This window comes from Mastomys coucha, unplaced genomic scaffold (genome assembly GCF_008632895.1).
Source record: "Mastomys coucha isolate ucsf_1 unplaced genomic scaffold, UCSF_Mcou_1 pScaffold23, whole genome shotgun sequence".
NCBI classification, from domain to species: Eukaryota; Metazoa; Chordata; class Mammalia; order Rodentia; family Muridae; genus Mastomys; species Mastomys coucha.
Window position 1 is genome coordinate 10851261 of NW_022196906.1, and position 5372 is coordinate 10856632.

The 5372-nt window shown below is 34.9% G+C and overlaps 1 long non-coding RNA gene across 1 annotated transcript in view; it reads right to left on the minus strand.

Annotated features, from left to right (window-relative positions):
- The window catches only part of LOC116073013, a 22795-nt gene extending 20365 nt beyond the window's left edge, over positions 1-2430 (minus strand). Inside the window, exons 1-2 of the long non-coding RNA XR_004111635.1 lie at positions 2343-2430; positions 1189-1238 (exon numbers count right to left, since the gene is read on the minus strand). This is a non-coding gene — a long non-coding RNA (uncharacterized LOC116073013). The remainder of the gene's footprint in view (positions 1-1188; positions 1239-2342) is intronic.
- Between the last annotated feature and the right edge of the window lie 2942 nt (positions 2431-5372).

Consider the following 5372-nt stretch of genomic DNA (forward strand, 5'->3'; position numbering starts at 1 on the left):
AAAAAAAAAAAAAAAAAGAAAAAGAAAGTAGCAGTCAGCACTATCCAGTGCTAAATATAACTGTGTCTTTGCTTAGGAAGAGCTTAGGAGAGTGTCAGATGTGAAGAGATTCTTTGTAAGTCGCCATCTAGATTTATATGTTCTCAGAGTATAGCGTGGACTGCTTGTGAGGCTTTGTTATTATGATAGTCACATGCAGATGAAGAATTTTACTTTGACAAGGGATTCCAACAATTCTCTCCTTCAAAGCCTCTTTGGTGGTACCTTTTATATTTCATAGTCATTTTAGCTTTAAATTACTTTAGTCATTTTATTTTTAGACATTGAACAAAATAGCTCTAAAAGGTATGAAAACATGTTAGGTCCCCTGACTTCTGAAACGATGGAGCTTCTGGTGGTGAACTTTCTGGATATTATGTTTCTATATATTACTGTTTTGATTCTATGGAAATCTGTAGCCATGTGCTCACAGTATTATATTCAGTTTTCATGGATTTACTGTCAGGAAAAATAAGATAAAGCAATTACTTATTTATGTAGTAATAAGAATACAGTTGAGAAATAGAGACTGATATTTTTATGGGACATGTGTTCTTAGAAAGAAAGTTATTTTCACTCAGGAAAATGGTTTTATTTTTGTTGTTGTGACAAATACAATGTTGAGTTCTTGACATTGAGACACATATAATATTATTTTGTTTGTTTTTGTTTAGTTTTTCTCATATTTCTTTTTCTTGCTTGGATATTAATAATTAAGTTATGTTTGTTGTGTTATTTGTTTGTTTTCTTTTGTTTTGTTTTTCCACAGTGAGTTACCAGTAGAGATTATAAAGCCAAGTGGCTCTTACAAGTATGAATGGGGTGAAATGAACTATACAGAGTATCAGCTAGTACCAGGAAGTGAGCTTTGGCTCTCCTAGTGTCTTATCAGAGACAGTTGGAAGATGTTCCTCCTTCACAATAATAAGCTAAAAACACACAAACTTTTATTATTATTATTATTATTATTATTATTAGTAGTAGTAGTAGTAGTAGTAGTAGTAGTATATTTTACATCCTGACTAGTTTCCCCTCCCTCCTCTCCTCCCTGACTCTCTGTCCACCTCTCTACTTTCCCTTTTCTCTCACCCCCAGTCACTCATCCTACATTTCTCTTCAGAAAAAGACAGAGCTCAGATGGAGTCTTACATCATAGTTTGAGTCTTCTCTTCAACTTCAGTGTATTGAAGGAATTTAGTCTGAAAGGAAGGATGTTAATAAGAATTTCATAAAATAGTAAAACAACTGGTGTAGAAATTTTAGAAAATGCTGTCTATGAATTCAGAAGACTTAACTTTTTATTTTATGATTCTAGTTGTTTTATAAGTACAAGTTGTGTTTACAGCAACACTGGAATTTGACTATCAGGAAGGAGAGGGAAAATATGAGGTGATGACTGGAAGGGTTTCCTAATTGTAAGATCCTGGTGGCTTTGTTTGTTGATATAATCATGTGATAGGTATTTAACATATCTTGTATAGACATTTAAGTACATGAATAATTGAATTATAGAAATAAAAGCCAAAATGTAGATCTAATTAAGCAAAAGTGAACTGTGGACATTTAGTTGTTTCATTGTAGAAGTGAGTAAAATGTTAATAGAATTTTCTATCACTCAAAAGCTTTTTATAGGTTTTCATGAATTCAAATATTTTGCTTAGAATAGATTCCACATTTAAAATTTGTTATTTAATATGGTACTTTGAAATGCCCCAAAGAATTCTTTGGATTTCTTCCTTCAGTGTGACAAAAGTGTTACAAGCTTTGTAGCTCATATTTTATATCTATAAATAGTACATAATTTGATCTTGGTGGAATGATTATGAAACAAAAGAATCATTTTAACTTTTGAAAATTACTGTCTTACTAATAAGACTTAGGAGGGATAAGTCAGAAGCTCTCATTGGTTTGGTTGTTGTGAGAGTTGTTATTTTTACTTCTTTGTTTCATTCTTTTACACAAGATCTTTTGCAGTACAAGTCGATGTCAAATTCATAGTGTAGCTCAGGATGCTCTTGATCTTCTGATTTTCCTGAGTATACCTCCAAAGTACTGTGCTGACAGGCCTACAGTACAATGGCTAACATAAAAGGCTTATTCTTTAAAGAAGTAGGGAGACATGGTACGAAACAATGTTCTCTATTGCCCTGTGTCATAGACCATGAGCCCAGGACAGAGTCTCAAACCTATGGTGTAGATGTAGTGAAAACGTATTGTTACTTCCTTTTAAATGTAACTGACTTTTTTTTTTTCTGTTCATATCATACTCCTGTTTGGAGAGGCACTCGACAAATACTACTTACATGTCTTTGGAGAAGATTGTAACTAATGTGGTTCCTGAAGTGTCTTCAGCCCCTTCAAACTGAATGACGGTTTGTACTAATTCTCCAGCTGGTGCTATCCTGAACAAAGGGGGGGGTGTCATAGCTCTGCCAAGAATGTTCTAATATTGGGTGTTGCCTGTGAGGCGGACACACCCTTTTCTAATAGTGGCGAAGGTAGAGGATGGAGAATGTTATGTACTTGCCGTGGAAGAAGAGAAGATCTAGGATTTTAAGTTTCATATCTCTTCTTCTTCAAATAAATTGGTTTTCCTTTATAACGACATAAGAGTCAAAGCCTTGGTCATCAGTACAAATGTTCTCAGTCTTACCTCACACCATCATAAGCTTTGAGCTTTCCCCAACTTCCTCATCTGTCAAAATGGAGGTTAGGAGTTTTAACATTTTTGTTTCTGTTTTTACAAAGCTAGATTGACAAAATTTCATTTAATGATCTACCCTTTTATCACACTCAACAGTACAGAAATTCAGTACCAATTTTTTCCAAGGGAGAATTTTATTCATAAGAGAGATGAATGGCTATCTAATGGTTTTCAATCAAACTCTGCCATTTGCAAAATACAAATAATTGTTAATATTTTAATTATAAATTAATTGAGGCACACAATTTTTAGGAAATATAAGCAGGATACATATTTTATTTAGTAATTGCAGTGGATACTTAGACAAAACCTACATGTAGATAGTCTATGTACAGTATAGCAAAATACCTCTCAGTATGTAATGTTGTCTTTACCAGCAGGGACTCTACAATTGTTGACAGAGGGAATGTATTAGTGTGAGTTTTCACATTAGGTCCAAAGATGGAGACACATGGCATACATAACACAAAAATGTTAGGCACAGGAATGATGAAGCCATAAATCTTTGAACAGAACTGTACAGAGAATGAAGTTTCTCTTTGACACATTTCATACAACACTTCCAAAGACTTGGTATACCAAAGAGTTTCTTAGAAGTCTTATAATTCTCTCCATTTTTGTTATCAGTAACAGTACATGACTGGACTACTACTCTGCACACCCACCGCTTTAATTACATATAGGCTGTGGCTCTTTCAGTGGACATACAACATTCTTAGTCCCATGCTGCCTTGAAATACAATCTTAAAATCTTAAAAGATGGCATTCAAGTCTTGTTTTATCTTCAGAAGTTAGTGATTTGAAATTTATAGTGGTAAAACACTTTTCTGTTTTAATCTGCATCAATCTCTGCTGATTTCACTCAATGCAGAGTCATGCATAGATTCTACAGGGCTCATTGTGCTGAAGTAAAGCTAAATTGGGGATACTCTAATTTAACTATGGATTAATGTGTGATGATACACAGAGTGCCTGGAATAAAGTTAATGGTGCAGAAAAGACAAAATTCAATTAATCTAAAGTGTTTATAATTACTGCATTGATTCTGTTGAGGAAGGCTTTAAATGTATGCATGTGTGGTGTGCATGTGTATATAGGTTTGTAGAGAAAATATTATTCAAATAATCTCATTCAATCAGATAATCTACCTATTATCTTTTATTCATTCATTCATTTATTCATTTTTAATATAAACATAGTCTCATATGACCTAGGCAAGTATCCCAGGAATATCTTGAATTTCTGATCTCTTAGCCTCTATTTCCAGAGTTCTGGTATTACACATGTGCACTACTCTTGGCTTTAGATATTTCCATGCTATGTTTAATATTGTGAGAACTAATTCACAGTGTTTCCCAAATAAGACATCCCCCAAAGCACTGTCTTCACTTATCTGCATTCACTAATTTAATAATCTGTCAGGAGGCTTTGCCAAGTGATCTTCCAAGGGACACTCATTTATAAATTAGTACAGAGAGGAGGCAATCATTTGCTGCTAGATAGCGTCAGTGAGGATGCCATAGTAAAGCTTTGTAAGTCTAAAGCAAATGTAAAGTCTGTTGGTAACATTCCCAGTTGCTCTTTTTACTCTCTCTTTGGGTTAGTGAAATTAATAGTGCAGTGTTTTGTGGAATACTCTGCATGAGTTCCACTTATGCAGATGGGTAGATCCAGTGGAGTGTGACCACAAACTTGCTGTGTAACTGCTACTTCTCTTTGATATCCCCACTGCCTTTTCTGTAAATTTGAGTATTAATAGCATGTGCCCATCAAGTTGTTAGCAATGAATAACACATCACTTGTGATTCACCCATAATTTGACCCTAAGCAAGTACTCATTCTAGGGGAGGGGGGTGTTTGGATATGCTAACAGCTCATTATATACATGAATTAAATTCTCAAAAAAAATAAATTTAAAAATATTGTGTTAAGACTGCCTACTCTGCCACCAATGGGAAGAGAGGTGTTTGGTCCTGTGGAGGCTTGATGCCCCAGACAGGGACAAAGCTAGAGGGGTAAGGTAGGAGTGCATGGGTAGATGGAGGAGTACCCTCTTAGAGGCAAAGGGGAAGAGATGGGGGTGGAGTGTTCATGGAGGGGAGATCAGGAAGGGGGATACATTTGAAATGTAAACAAATAAAATCATTGATAAATACAAAAATATTATATTTTAAAGAGAATTGAGGTACTAAGAATGTTTGAATTATTTTTGGAAAAACACAAAAACAAAAATGGTTTGTTTCTTCATATGCTCATGCTTTTAAAGGGACTCTGTTTCTTGGTCACTCAATTCAAACCAAGACCCTAGAATATGCAGTCTTTGCTCTGTGTTCAGGGAAAAGGAGTCAGAAGAGCTTTCCTCTGTGTGTCCTTGCACTGCATCCGAGTAAGTCTAATCCAGGATCTCCTTCCTTTGTGTCTTGCTTCTTTTGGGCATCTAATGCCCAGTATGAGCTAGAACCTACTGCTTTCTCTAGGACACACTCCTAGGGATGCTTCACCCTAATTAACAAAGTAAAGTATTTGAAAGGTCTTAATGGCTTTGGATTTTTTAAATGTATGTTTTCAACAGATGGCCCCTGTATTTCTGCTTTGAGATATCTCTATTGGTCATCATCAGAAGTATGTT